The sequence below is a fragment of the Globicephala melas genome, chromosome 4 (genome assembly GCF_963455315.2).
Source record: "Globicephala melas chromosome 4, mGloMel1.2, whole genome shotgun sequence".
NCBI classification, from domain to species: domain Eukaryota; kingdom Metazoa; phylum Chordata; class Mammalia; order Artiodactyla; family Delphinidae; genus Globicephala; species Globicephala melas.
The window spans coordinates 52,757,443-52,774,094 of NC_083317.1; the positions used below are offsets into that span (position 1 = coordinate 52,757,443).

General features: G+C 37.7%; 1 protein-coding gene across 1 annotated transcript in view; it reads right to left on the reverse strand.

Moving 5' to 3' along the window:
* CBLB (Cbl proto-oncogene B) overlaps positions 1–16,652 on the reverse strand; it is a 410,825-nt gene that overhangs the window by 303,966 nt on the left and 90,207 nt on the right. Inside the window, exon 2 of the mRNA XM_060298032.1 lies at positions 78–200. The gene's annotated coding sequence lies outside the window, so the exon portion shown is untranslated. The remainder of the gene's footprint in view (positions 1–77; positions 201–16,652) is intronic.

Below are 16,652 nucleotides of genomic sequence, written 5' to 3' on the forward strand. Positions count from 1 at the left end.
TGTAACAAGAGGTTATTTCCAGCCTCACAATGCTTTCTGGGTTCACAGTAACATCAACAGAATACCAGCAGACTCACCTGTTCTATTTGCTGCTCATTTCCTTGGGCTCCACCTATTTTGTCACCTTCCTCTCAAATAGGACATGTTATCACCATCACTCTTCCTCTGCCACCACAGAACTTAAGAGAGTGGTTCCCAGACTGAAAAAGAGAAATGGAAGCATGATAAAAATAGATTCCTGAGCCATATCCTCTCCAAGATTTTGATTCAGTAGGTCTGGTATGGGCCCAGGGATTTTGCATTTTCACCAATCACACCAAGTAATTCTAATATAGGAGGATGGTGAATCATGCTTTGAGTCTCTAACATAACCAATAGTCCCAGTTTCTAAAATACTAATAAAGTGAGGTAGCCAAAAAAACATTAAAGGCTCTGGTATAAACAAGTAAATACAGAAAATGACTGCAAAGGGGAAAACAATTGATTTTAACCACTAAATTCACTCTTTTGGCTTCTTCCGGCCTCTTCTAAGACTCTCCTCCTCTCTTTTCTCTTTCTGAACCTCCCAAAGTTACAGCTGTTTGGGAAGCCTTAATTCAGTGGTCGAAGAAGATGCCACAGTTTCAATTATTTTCAATTTTCAGTTCAATTATTCGTTTTGGTGCCAATGAATATTTAACCAAAGTTGACACCAAAACATATCTTTGAATTATTAATTAAGTAAAGGGACAGGTAAAATTCCCAATTAAAAAAAAAACCCAGCATCTCATACGTTTCATTTTCAACTTGCTTGATGGTTTGCAAGGGAGGTTTGTAGATCACTATGGCACAAATTTAACATTCTTAAGCTTAATGAGTGGGAGGAAAATATTCCAGCGTGTAAGCCAGAATGATCACGTCGGAAAAGAGGAGGAAGATTCCTGAAAACTCTGTGCTCCTAATATGAGTGTGGTACAAGGCCAAAGAATGAATAACACTTCCAAGAAAAACAATTAGCAGCAGGCAAAGTCAGAAAGGCATTAGAAAAGGAAAAATCACAAATAGAGACACATACAGCAGACTGAGGAATTTTGAGGACGGTTTGCATGCCTATATAAAAAAATATATAGGTATGATGAGTACTCCCAAGCAAAATTATTACTTTACTATATGGTGGGTACTAATAGGAGAGAGAAAGTGTTAGTTTGTAAGAGCAGTAAAAATGGTCTGTGTATTAGTTTGCTAGGGCTGCTGTAATGACATATCACAAATGGAGTGGCTTAAACAACAGATATTTATTTGCTCTAGTTCTGGAGCTAGAAGTCCATGATCAAGGTGTGAGCAGAGTTAGTTTTGCCTGAGTCTTCTCTCTCTGGCTTATAGATGACCATCTTCTCCTGTGTCTTCAGAGTGTTGACTCTCGGTGTGTCTGTGTCCCAATCTCCTCTTCTTATAAGGATACCCTAATGATCTCATTTTAATATAATTATTTCTTTGAAGACCATGTCTCCAAATCTGGTTGCATTCTGAGATACAGATGTTAGGATTTCAACATATGAATTTTGGAAGGGACACAATTCAGACCACAACAGTCTGTCACAAAGGCGTGTCTTTTAGAATCATCAAAGTATGCTCTACTTATGTAAAACTAGTCATGAAACTAGGGTCTCTGATGAATTCTGACACTTCAGTTTTGAAAATCAAAATACCTATCAAAATTATTCCGGTTGCAGTTTTCTCCCACTGCATCCTGCTCCTGTCATTTTGTCCATCAGAAATCTTAGTATAAAGGCAGTCTGGCTCCCACAGACAGATTTCAGGGCCGGGATAGCATACAAGAGTTAACTTACTGCAGCCAAGCACTAGACAGCCCAGCGATGCTAGAAGATTAATTTCTTGCCAATAAACTCAGAGAGATGCTATCATGATGACTTGTCTTATGGGGCATGATCAAAGTTCATGGTCATGTACTCCAGCCTACCCACTGTCAGTGGGGGAAGGAAAGAGTATATATACCATTGGGTCCTCTCCAAAGAAGCCCGAAGACTCACTGAGGCTTTCTCATGTGCTAGGTAATGTGTTAAGGTTCATTAAAGTATAATGACATACAATAAACTATATGTATCCAAAACGTACAATCTAATATACTTTGACATGTGTATACATCTGAATAAACCACTATCATAATCAAGCTGCTGAACATACCTATTACCCTGACAGTTCCCTCACGTTCCTTTCTAATCCCTCCCTCCTTTATTTTCCTGGAACCAGAAACCCCTCAGCATATCCCGAGGCAACCACTGATCTATGCTGTCACCATACCTTAGTACACATTTCCTAGAATTTCTTTCAAGTGGAATCATACAGCGTGTACTATTTTGTATATTATTTGGCTTCTTACACTCAATGGAATATTTTGAAATTCATTCATATTATATTGTACTGTATATGAATGATTTATTCCTTTTTATTGCACCATAGCATTCCATTTTATGGATACACCATGGTTTGTTTATCCACTTACTTGTTAATGGACATTTGTGTTGTTTCCAGTTTTTGGTTGTTATAAATAAAGCTGGTATAAACATTTTTTAATGCAAGTCTTTGTATGGACATATGGTTTCACTTCTCTAGAGAAAACACCTAGAAGTGGAATGACTGGGTCATAAGGTAGGCATTTTATAGTTGGGTCTTACTTTTTTAACTGATCTGACCATTTCTGTGTTTAATTGGAGTGTTTAGGCCATTTATACTTAATGTGATTATTGATATGGTCAGGTTTAAGTCTATGAACTTGCTATTTGTTTTATATTTGTCTCATCTGAACTTTATTGCTTCCCCTTCTTTTTCTGACTTCTTTTAGAATAGTTTAGTATATTTTATGATTTAATTTTATCCCCTTACTGTCTTATTATCTATACCAGGGTCACCTGATGTCCAGTGTCATGAAAACCATTTATTTCAAATGTTTTGTCAGGTTTAAAGGTTGTTTCAGGTAGGATAGTAACAGGAACAGTCCCTGTTACTCTGTCTTGGCTGGAAACTTCTAATGTGTATCTGATATATAGATTTTAAATAGCAGATTGAGACTGGAAGCTAAGTCTCTCATATCCACTACATTATACTGACAACCACCACCAGAGCAAAGGGGCTTAGAGTTCCACTAATGTTTCTCAGGTCACCTTTCTGTGGTTTTGATCCCTCCCAAAAATTGGCTATTGGAGTTTATTATTGTCCTCTGTGTAAATATATATGTCAACATACTGTATTCTTCCTCCCAATCTTCTCATTTTAAGACCAGCCTTGATTAAAGGTTGAATATGATTAATAAAAAAGTGATAGGTGTTTGCTGGGAGTTCGTGTCATTTTATGACTCTCTTAAGGGTCTGATGAATACACATAAATACTAGAAAGATTTTATATAAGTTCTTATAAAATGGAACAAACTATCCAAAACTTTTCCTGAAGAAGACTAGTATGTGAGAAATTCATTAAAAATGATGAGCTATCAAATACACACTGGCTGCAAAAATAGCGGTAACAAATCAGTTTGTTATGTAAATATTAAGAATATTTCTTAAATTCAGATATAATTTTTATCTGACAGACTTGAGAATTTATTTCAAAAGGTCCTTACCACTGTTGCTATTCACCGAAGTGTGAACACAACTTCTGCTTTACCAAGGGGAAAACACACACATATTAAAAATTCTCTCATTCTTTTATTTCTATATACCTCTGTAGCTGCATTTTAAAAAAAACACAGTAAGCTTCTCTATTTCCATAGAAACCCCCAACAACAAGTACATCTGGGCGCAGGCTACCATCCGCAGTCACATGTGGATTTGTACATGTTCATAGAGGTGGAAAGCATTTAAAATTAGCATTACCTCTCCAAGGACATCACTCTTATTTAAGGCAATGAGGAGACTACAGATAAGCTGGATATTACGGCCATCATTGATTCCTTTGTGGAAGTTACTAAGGACCTGGAAAAATATGTGTCTTTCTCTCCATTAGACTAATCGAAGCATTTAGTCTTAGGAAAAACAGAGAACAAAAACACAACAAAACGAGCAAATACTCATACTGAACAAACTGCACGCTTGTGCCATGTAAAGGGCCCACACTGGTCAAAATATAGTTATGTTGTGAAAATGGTTCATACTGAGAGTTGTTGGTCACTTACCGGTTTATAATCCTAGGCAATCACTAAGCATCTTTGAACCTCAAGGTTGATAAGAGGATAAAATGAAAAGTAACAGATATGACGGCACTTTGAAAACCATTAATCATGACAGAAGGGAAAGGCGTTTTGTTAGAAATCACCTTTTTTCTCACTTCAGTTATAGCAATTATATGGTAAAAATATGACTCACTACCAGGTGTCCCATTCACCTCCGCAAACAAATTTTCCATTCTTCAGCCCTAATTTAGTGTGTGTGTGTGTGTGTGTGTGTGTATGCGTGTTTTTATATAAATCAAAGGATGTATTGATGGATTGATGGTAGACTTTAATTCAAGTTGACTCTGGAAAAAAATCTTTTCAACTCGACCTCCTTTCTTTCCTGTTAGTCATGCATATTTCTTTCTCCATGCCTTTATACATGTTGTTTTCACTTTTTGTAACACTCTCTACTCTTCCTACTTTTCTTCTCCCCTTATACCCATTCTACCTATTCTACAAAACTGATTGAAATCCTGCCTCTTTAGTGAAGATGGTTTTTATATTTCTGGTTAATGTAAAGCTTTCCCTTCTTTGAACTCCTTATAGGCTTAGCCTCCATGCAAACTCAGTTTTGCACATAGTATTTATTTACTTATTTTTTTCTCTCCCCAACTAGGTTAATCAGACGATCCTTCTGAGAAGCTTACAAATGTATTAGCTACTGGAAAACACCACTCGGAAGTCCTGTAGACACCTTAAACTCAATAAGAGCATATAAAGTCCCCAAATCTATTTTTCTTCTTTATTCCATCAGTGACTAGTACACATGTCCAGCTAGTTTTGCAGGCCAAGAAACCTCAGAAAAATGCTTAATATCACCATGAATTTTACCTCTCCATTTCAGGATAAAAGTCGATATTTTTTAGCATGGCATGCAAAACTCTTTACGATATGACCTCTGTTTCTCTCCACAAATTTTTCTTGACTCCATATTTTCTCTGCCTATTGTACTACTGTGCCACCGTTCAGCTCTTGAGGATCAAACTTCTCAAAATATTCTTCTTTCTCCTCATCTTCACTTTCTCATCTCTCACACATCTTTATATTGCAAACTGATTTCCATATCCAAGACACAACTGGATATAATTGACAAAATATAATTGCCATCTTAGTAAGTCTAGCAGATACTTTTTATTTCTAATCTTATTTGCTCTCTTACCAGATTCAATAAATCACTGCACCCTTTCTGAAACATTATCTGACTGACCTCCATGAGAATACTTTACCCTGGATTTCCTTATACCTCGCTACTTGTTCCTTGTCTACATCTTCTTTCAACTCACCTTCTCTTACTTGATGTGGTGAAGATTCTCAAGGCCCTTTTCAAGGCTCGCTCCTCTTTTCATCCAACATTTTTTTTTCCTCTTAGGTGATTTAATTCATTCCTTTTTATAACCTTACTATCATTATCCTTTAATGACACCAAGATTTATTTCTTCAAGATATAATCTTGAGTTCCTGACACACACAACCAAACAGCCTACTCAACATTTTACTTGAGGGACTTCCCTGGTGGCACAGTGGTTAAGAATCCACCTAACAATGCAGGGGATACAGGTTCAAGCCCTGGTCCGGGAAAATCCCACATGCCACGGAGCAACTAAGCCCGTGTGCCACAACTACTGAGCCTGCCTGCCGCAACTACTGAAGCCCGTCTGCCTAGAGCCCATGCTCTGCAGCTAAGAGAAGCCACCGCAGTGAGAAGGTCACGCACTGCAATGAAGAGTAGCCCTCGCTTGCCACAACTAGAGACAGCCCACGTGCAGCAATGAAGACCTGACACAGCCAAAAATAAATAAATAAATTTATTAAAAACAAACAAAAAACACCTTACATGAACATCTTACAGGCAGCCCAACTTCATATGTCCAACATTAAATCATTGCTTTTCCTCCCAGTCCTCTCTATCTCTGTGTTCCCCATTGCAGTAAATGATGAACCTGTTTAATGAAGGCAAACCTGAGAATAAATATTACACACTTCTGTCTTTCTCATTCTTCAGATCTAATCAACCACTAAGAATTATTGATGCATCCTTCTAAATATTTTTTAAAATCTGCCTACTTATTTCCAACTCTATGGCCACCTTCCTAGTATGAGGTATTGCCTGCCTTACTGACATAGCCTTCTGTGGCATCCCATGTCCACTTTTGCTCAGCTACAATCTATTCACTACACTCTGGCCAAGGGATCTTTCAGAAACTGCAAATTGCATCATGTCACTTATTTAGTTAAAAATCCTTCTGTGACTTCCAAGTTGCTCTCAGAATTATGTCAAACCCTTAATATAGCCTATAATACTTTGCATGGAATGTTGAGTCCCTCCTCCTTGCTTCCTCTCCTCTTAGCTAACCCCTGCTCATTCTAAGTTAATCAATCACCCTCTGAAATTCCAGACTGGTTTAGCCACCTCTCCTAATTAGATACATTTAAAATATCTTTTATTTCTCCTTTGTTGCATTTGTTATTATTATAAACAATTACCGATTTCTGTAATTACTTATGGTAATCTTATTTGACCTGATGTATTTTAAATTTCATAGTCAGAGATTGTCTAGTTCACCACTGTATCCTCAGCATTAGTGAGGGAGCTGGCCTGTAGTCACTTCTCAATATACACTTCTTGAATGAAATAAATACATTGATGCATAAATCTCATCTCTCACTTTCAAGCCAGCCATACATATAAATTTGCCAGTTCTAAACTATATCATGTTTCCTGAAATTTTGGCACCTTTGTACACACTATTCTCTGTGCCTACCTGCTCCTGCTACCTTCATTGGCTGATTCAGCACTAGCCTAAGTCTCCATCCCATCAGGAGGCTTTCAATGACTGTTCACCTACTGGGTCCTGCACTCCCTTCACCCCACAGCATTCACATTCTGATATGACTCTGCCACCAGAGCACCACAATGCTAACTTCTGCTCTAGACACTTTCACTCTTTTGTTTCTGGTTACCTGTGCTTTATTTCTCTCCTGAGCTTTAAACTTCTAGAGTTTGGATAAGTGCCTTTTAGACATGACTCTTCAGAGGCTAACACTGTGCCTGGCACTTAGACAATGACCAGTCCATAATTATAATAATCACTGTTTTTTGAATAAACAACTCCTTGATAGCTGGGACAATGTATTTGACATCTTTAACATCTACCACAGGGTTTGGTGCAGTTATAAATAAGAGATATTCAGTTAATACTAGATGGCTAATTATCCATTTATTTCATTTAATACCTGTGAACAGCTTCTCATTCTATTCCTTATTCTCTGTACCTTTCTCTTTTGTATTGTCCCTATACATTATAGAGCTCTTTATGCAAGAAAAAGATTTTGCAGGAAGAGAAGTGCCAAGAATAAAAAAATGGAAGTACTAGTGTTCTAGAGATTTATGTCCTTAACAATTTTTCTCTTTAAAAAGACTCAATGAAATATTAAAGCAAGGCAGACATTTAAGGTGCATTTATACACCTCATTCTACCTGAAAATGTACCATTTTTATCTGATAAATGTTTCATACAAGTCAGTAATTTAAATACAAACTGCTAGAAATGTATATTATATTCATGTCCATATGAATTTTCATGGAAAATCTTTGTTCTCTATATTAGTCTCCATTTTTTTCTCCCTTTCCATTTGAAAAATAATAATAATACACCTGGGTTGTGAGGTTCCATCTTAAATTTACTGCTTGCATTTTAACTATATCAATTATGTATATGTGACTTATATACATTTATAAATTTTAAAAGTCACTTGAAACTCCAGATACTATATGTTATAGATCTTTTTGATAGAATATTTGAGATCTGTAGAAAATAGATTTTGAAAAAACACATATTTGTAAACCAATATTTCTTCTCTTGTGATATAGTACTACTACATATTGTTTAGGTTAGTTTTTGAATATATCTCCATATATATATTATCTTCTTTAATTTTACCAATAAGGTTTTAAAAAGTTCCAAAAATCTTCTGAAAAATGGCCTAATACTCTCTTCTGTGCTTGCCTCTAGTAATTTGTGTAACTTTAGTGACCATCCATGATGACTAGGGAGATCTGGCATTCACTGTTTAAAATCAAACTTGTTGAGATTGGTTCAGGATCGTAGAGTAAAAGGATGTGTGCTCACTCCCTCTCCCCAGAGCACCAGAGTCACAAATAACTGCTGAGCAATCATCGACACGAAGACACTGGAACTCAGCAAAAAAGATACCCCACATCCGAAGCCAAAGGAGAAGGTGCAATGAGATGGTAGGAGGGGTACAATCACAATAAAATCAAATCTCATAACCACTGGGTGGGGGATTCACAAACTGCAGAACAATTATACCACAGAAGTCCACCCACTGGAGTGAAGGTTCTGAGCCCCACGTCAGGCTTCCCAACCTGGGGGTCTGGGAACGGGAGGAGGAATTCCCAGACAATCAGACTTTGAAGGCTAGAGGGATTTGATTGCAGGACTTTGACAGGACTCGGTGAAACAGAGACTCCACTCTTGGAGGGCACACACAAATTAGTGTGAGCATCAGGACTAGGGGAGAGTAGCAGTGATCCCATAGGAGACTGAACCAGACCTACCTGCTAGTGTTGGAGGGTCTCCTACAGAGGCAGTGGGTGGCTGTGGCTCACCGTGGGGACAAGGACACTGAGAGCAGAAGTTCTGGGAAGCACTCCTTGGGGTGAGCCCTCCCAGAGTCTGCCGTTAGCCCCATCAAGGAGCCTGTGGGCACCAGTGCTGGGTCGCCTCAGGCCAAAAAACCAACAGGGAGGGAATTCAGCCCCACCCATCAACAGACAAGCAGATTTAAATTTTACTGAGTTCTGACCATCAGAGCAACACCCAGCTCTACCCACCACCAGTCCCTCCCATCAGGAAGTTTGCACAAGCCTCTTAGATTGCCTCATCCACCAGAGGGCAGGCAGCAGAAGCAAGAAGAACTACAATCCTGCAGCCTGTGGAACAAAAAGCACATTCACAGAAAAACAGACAAAATGAAAAGGCAGAGGACTATGTACCAGATGAAGGAACAAGATAAAACCCCAGAAAAACAACTAAATGAAGTGAAGATAGGCAACCTTCCAGAAAAAGATTTCAGAATAATGACAGTGAAGATGATCCAGGGTCTCAGAAAAAGAATGGAGGCAAAGATGGAAAAGATGCAAGAAATGTATAACAAACATAGAAGAATTAAAGAACAAACAAACAGAGATGAACGATACAATAACTTAAATGAAAAATACACTACAAGGAGTCAATAGCAGAATAACTGAGGCAGAAGAACAGATAAGTGACCTGGAAGACAGAATGGTGGAATTCACTGCCATGGAACACAATAGAGAAAAAAGAATGAAAGAAATGAAGACAGCCTAAGAGACCTCTGGGACAACATTAAATGTACCAACATTCACATTATAGGGGTCCCAGAAGGAGAAAGAGAGAAAGAACCCAAGAAAATATTTGAAGAGATTATAGTAGAAAACTTCCATAACATGGAAAAGGAAACAGCCACCCAAGTCTAGGAAGTGCAGAGAGTCCCAGGCAGGATAAACCCAAGGAGAAAAAGGCTGAGACACATAGTAATCAAATTGACAAAAATTAAAGACAAAGAAAAATTATTAAAATCAACAGGGAAAAACGACAAATAACATACAAAGGAACTCCCATAGGTTAGAAGCTGATTTCTCAGCAGAAACCCTCCAAGCCAGAAGGGAGTGGCTTGATATATTTAAAGTAATGAAAGGTAAAAACCTACAACCAAGATTATTCTACCCAGCAAGAATCTCATTCAGATTCAACAGAGAAATCAAAAGCTTTACAGACAAGCAAAAGCTAAGAGAATCCAGCACCACCAAACCAGCTTCTCTACAACAAATGCTAAAGGAACTTCTCTAAGTGGGAAACACAGGAGAAGAAAAGGATCTACAAAAACAAACCCAAAACAATTAGGAAAATGGTAATAGGAACATGTATATCGATAATTACCTTAAATGTGAATGGATTAAGTGCTCCAATCAAAAGAAACAGGCTTGCTGCATGGATACAAAAACAAGACCCATATATATGCTGTCTACAAGAGACCCACTTCAGACCTAGGGGCACATACAGACTGAAAGTGAGGGGATGGAAAAAGATATTCCATGCCAATGGAAATCAAAAGAAAGCTGGAGTAGCAACACCCATATCAGACAAAATAGACTTTAAATAAAGACTATTACAAGAGACAAAGAAGGACACTACCTAATGATCAAGGGATCAAGGCAAGAAGAAGATATAACAATTATAAATATATATGCACCCAACATAGGAGCATCTTACTACATAAAGCAAATACTAACAGCTATAAAAGTGGAAACTGACAGTAACACAGTAATAGTGAGGGACTTTAACACCTCATTTACACCAATGGACAGATCATTCAAACAGAAAATTAATAAGGAAACACAAGCTTTAAATGACACAATGGACCAGATAGACTTAACTGATATTTATAGGATATTCCATCTGAGAACAGCAGGTTACATTTTTTTCTCAGGTGCACATGGAACATTCTCCAGGATAGATCACATCTTGGGTCACATATCAAGCCTCAGTAAATTTAAGAAAATTAAAATCATATCAAGCAACTTTTCCCACCACAATGTTATGAGACTACAAATAAATTATAGGGAAAAAACGTAAAAAACACAAACACATGGAGGCTAAACAATACGTTACTAAATAACCAAGAGATCACTGAAGAAATCTAAGATGAAATCAAAAAATACCTAGAGACAAATGACAACAAAAACACGATGATCCAAAACCTATGGGATGCAGCAAAAGCAGTTCTAAGAGGGAAGTTTATGGCAGTACAATCCTACTTTAAGAAACCAGAAAAATCTCAAATAAACAATCTAACCTTACACCTAAGGAACTAGAGAAAGAAGAACCAACAAAACCCAAAGTTAGTAGAAGGAAAGAAATCATAAATATCAGAGCAGAAATAAATGAAATAGAAACAAAGAAAACAATTGCAAAAAAATAAAAGCTGGTTCTTTGAGAAGATAAACAAAATTGATAAACCTTTAACCAGACTCATCAAGAAAAAGAGGGAGAGGACTCAAATTAATAAAACTAGAAATGAAAAAGGAGAAGTTACAGTGGACACCACAGAAATACAAAGCATCCTACAAGACTACTACAAGCAGCTCTATGCCAATAAAATGGACAACCTGGAAGAAATAGACAAATTCTTAGAAAGGTATAACTTTCCAAGACTGAACCAGGAAGAAATAGAAAATATGAACAGACCAATCACAAGTAATGAAATTGAAACTGTGATTTAAAATCTTCCAACAAACAAAATCCAGGACCAGATGGGTTCACAGGTGAATTCTATCAAACATTTAGAGAAGAGCTAACACCCATCCTTCGCAAACTCTTCCAAAAAACTGCAGAGGAAGGAACACTCCCAAACTCATTCTATGAGGCCACCATCACCCTGATACCAAAACCAGAAAAAGATACTACAAAAACAGAAAATTACAGACCAATATCACTGATGAATATAGATGCAAAAATCCTCAACAGGGCTTCCCTGGTGGCTCAGTGGTTGAGAGTCCGCCTGCCGATGCAGGGGACACAGGTTCGTGCCCTGGTCTGGGAGGATCCCACATGCCGTGGAGCGGCTGGGTCCGTGAGCCACGGCCACTAAGCCTGCGCATCTGGAGCCTGTGCTCCACAATGGGAGAGGCCACAACAGTGAGAGGCCTGCATACCACAAAAAAACAAAACAAAACAAAAAAAACTCAACAAAATACTAGCAAACAGAATCCAACAACACATTAAAAGGCTCATACACCATGATCAAGTGGGATTTATCCCAGGGATGCAAGGTTCTTCAATATATGCAAATCAATCATTGTGATATACCATATGAACAAATTGAAGAATAAAAACCATATGATCATCTCAATAGATGCAGAAAAGGCTTTGGACAAAATTCAACACCCATTTATGATAAAAACTCTCCAGAATGTGGGCATAGAGGGAACCTACCTCAACATAATAAAGCCCATATACAACAAACTCACAGCAAACATCATTCTCAATTGTGAAAAACTGAAAACATTTCCTCTAAGATCAGGAATGAGACAAGGATGTCCACTCTCACCACTATTATTCAACATAGTTTTGGAAGTCCTAACCATAGCAATCAGAGAAGGAAAAGAAATAAAAGGAATCCAAATTGGAAAAGAAGAAGTAAAACTGTCACTGTTTGCAGATGACATGATACTATACACAGAGAATCCTAAAGATGCCACCAGAAAACTGCTAGAGCTAATCAATGTATTTGGTAAAGTCACAGGGTCCAAAATTAATACATAGAACTCTCTTGCATTCCTATACACTAACAACGAAAGATCAGAAAGAGAAATTAAGGAAACAATCTCATTCACCATTGCAACAAAAAGAATAAAATACCTAGGAATAAACCTACCTAAGGAGGTAAAAGACCTGAACTCAGAAAACTATAAGACACTGATGAAAGAAATCAAAACTGACACAGACAGATGGAGAGATATACCATGTTCCTGGATTGGAAGAATCAATATTGTGAAAATGACTATACTACCAAAAGCAATGTACAGATTTAATGCAATCCCTATCACTACCAATGGAATTTTTTACAGAACTAGAACAAATAAATCTTAAAGTTTGTATGGAGACACAAAAGACCCTGAATGGCCAAAGCAATATTGAGGGCAAAAACGGAGCTTGAGGAATCAGAGTCCATGACTTGAGACTATACTACAAAGCTACAGTAATCAAGACAATATGGTACTGGCACAAAAAGAGAAATATAGATCAATGGAACAGGAGAGAAAGCCCAGAGATAAACCCATGCACCTATGGTCATGTAATCTATGACAAAGGAGGCAAGGATATACAATGGAGAAAAGACAGTCTCTTCAATAAGTGGTGCTGGGAAAACTGTACAGCTGCATGTAAAAGAATGAAATTAGAATACTCTCTAACACCATACACAAAAATAAACTCAAAATGGATTAAAGACCTAAATGTAAGACTGGACACTGTAAAACTCTTAGAGGAAAACATAGGAAGAATACTTTGACATAAATCACAGTAAGAGTTTTTTGACCCACCTCCTAGAGAAATGGAAATAAAAACAAAAATAAATGGGACCTAATGAAACTTCAAAGAAAGGAAACTATAAACAAGATGAAAAGACAACCCTCAGAATGGGAGAAAATATTTGCAAATGAATCAACGGACAAAGGATTAATCTCCAAAATATATAAACAGCTCATGCAGCTCAATATTAAAAAAAGAAACAACCCAATCCAAAAATGGGCAGAAGACCTAAATAGACATTTCTCCAAAGAAGACATATAGATGGACAAGAGGCACATGAAAAGCTGCTCAACATCACTAATTATTAGAGAAATGCACATCAAAACTACAATGAGGTATCACCTCATACCACTTAGAATGGGCATCATCAGAAAATCTACAAACAACAAATGCTAGAGAGGGTGAAAAGGGAGAAAAGGGAACCCCCCTCTTGCATTGCTGGTGGGAATGTAAAATGATACAGCCACTATGGAGAAGAGTATGAAGGTTCCTTAAAAAAGTAAAAATAGAATCACCATATGACCCAGCAATCCCACTACTGGGCATATATCCAGATAAAACCATAATTCAAAAAGACACATGCACCCCAATGTTCATTGCAGCACTGTTTACAATAGCCAGGTCATGGAAGCAACCTAAATGCCCATTAACAGTGGAATGGATATCGAAGATGTGGTACATATATACAATGGAATATTACTCAGCCATAAAAAGGAACGAAATTGTGCCATTTGCAGAGACGTGGATGGACCCAGAGACTGTCATACAGAGTGAAGTAAGTCAGAAAGAGAAAATCAAATATCGCATATTAACGCATATACGTGGAATCTAGAAAAATGGTACGATGAACTGGTTTGCAAGGCAGAAATAGAGACACAGATGTAGAGAACAAACGTATGGACACTAAGGGGGGAAAGCGGGAGTGGTGGTGGTGGTGGTGGTGGTGGTGGGATGAATTGAGAGATTGGGATTGACATGTATACAGTAATATGTACAAAATGGATAACTAATAAGAACCTGGTGTGTAAAAGATAAATAAATAATATTCAAAAAAAAAGAAAAGAAAAATAAAAGTTGTTGATAATACAACTTCAAGTCCTTAGATGTTCGACCAGACATGTAACTCTATAGCAAACATGAAAATTAATTGCTTTTAAAATTATAAACCACTGAGATTGATAGATTTCAGTAGGGTCATTATCTAAAACTGCTGTTTTATAGTTTTATAATTAGTCATTCAGCTATAATCACATTTAATACGTTTTTAATATTTAAAGAACGACAATTCATTTAAAACGTGAAGTATAGCTTATTTCTTAAATGAGAAATTTTAAATCTACTGAGAGTTTGTATATAAAAGTACTTAAAAATATTTTAAATGTTAAAAAATGAAAACATTAAAAACACTAAACATTAAAAAACTCTGTCAACTCTCTCCACAACTAAAAACCAAATATGATCCCATTTGGCACCAATATAAATTGTTTGGAACCTTTCTAGGCATTATCAGGGATTTTCCATTGAGGGCTCTGATCTTATCCAACTGAAAAATAAAATCCCCCAAGTACAGAGGTCACTCCTCTCTTGTTTCCTACCTCATACAAAAATCCAAATTGACTGCATGTCCCAGATGGTCCATGCTGTTATTTCATAAAGCTGAATTTTCTGGCCTCTGAACATTTGGAATATCTCCTGAATGAGCGCAATTGGCCCAAATTATTGTGAAATATATTGGTTCATTGAAATATATTCCCTTTTTTATTTGCTAGGGGAGCTGAGAATAAGTGGGCCTAGCTACTTGATATTAGTAATGGCATTTTAATGTAGAGTCCACCTCACTTATAGGTCTCGGGTGATCCTTAAGGAAGACCTCACAAGACTAGAAATGTAAATGGTTAGGTAGGATGAGAACAGCGTGTTCCTTTCTCTCCTTTTGGTTGCCCTCACTTTCATCTTTTATTTTCCTTATGTGGATGTACCCAGTAGGCCCAGAGATGGAGTACCTTCTGGAAATCCACCTGCAATATACTGACCATTAAGGCTATAATCAGAAGAGTAAGAGAGAATTTTGTGGAATAGAGTTATTCATTTAGGCTGAGAAGACGCATATTCACATCAGGTGTTTTAACCTTTCTTTGTACCAATTTTAAAATTATCTAAAATACCTTCAGAATGATCACCTTTTGTTTTTGCAGTACGCGGGCCTCTCACTGCTGTGGCCTCTCCCGTTGCGGAGCACAGGCTCTGGACACGCAGGCTCAGCGTCCATGGCTCACGGGCCCAGCCGCTCCGCGGCATGTGGGATCTTCCCAGACCGGGGCACGAACCCGCGTCCCCTGCATCGGCAGGTGGACTCTCAACCACTGCGCCACCAGGGAAGCCCCCAGAATGACCACTTTTAAAGAGTTCAACAAGGGAGGTAGGTGCACCTATCCCAAGGACTGCGATTTTACTAAGGGGGTAACAAATATACCAATTTAGCATGTGAAACTATATGACACTAAATAAGATTAAATAATGTGTTGAGTAGGTTATGTACTAAATATGAATGTATAAATATAACTTCGAAGGAGTATATACTGAGAAGCCCAGCAAGACTGAAGCGAAGGCTTTACAAGAAGCAGTTTGTTGTAAAACTGAAGAGAAGTATTGGAGCCGGGCCTTCAGCCCCAGGGTATGGATTTTGGCTTTAATCCTTAGGGAAGGGAGAGTACTTTGGGCAAGGGAGTAACATGATCAAAGCAGTCAAGTATTCCACAGCCCTCGAGTTCAACAGTGACTTTCTATTACATCATGCTGTGAAGCAAGATGCTTTTAATTCAAATGGCTCTGGAAACCTCCTGAAAGGCCCTGAGAATCTGGCTGATCATTTCAAATTGATTTTAAAATTCAGAAGTGCCTTGGGATTAACAGCGCTCCTTCAGTTTTAATCTCTAGTATGATCCCAGCAGCCTCTGCATGCTGAAATAGATGTACACTTGAGGTGAAAATGAATGACGGTGAGAGAACTCACAGGTTACACAGTAGAAAAGGCTGGGAAGTGAGAGCAAGAAGTCAAGGTTGAGGGATGTGAGCATTGTCTGTCGACCTACTCACAGTGAGAGAGGGAAGATAAAACTATGGTGTATAATGACATAAAGGGATATTAAAGGAGGCCAGGGAGCCATTATTTCTTCCCAACAAGGGGAAAGGAATAGGATATAATGGTCATGAGCTGAAGTAAGGAATATTTAGGTGAAACACAGAGAAAATTTCAACTTAAAGAACATTTAAACAAGATTTCGTTGGAGGATTGAGAGGCCATTGTT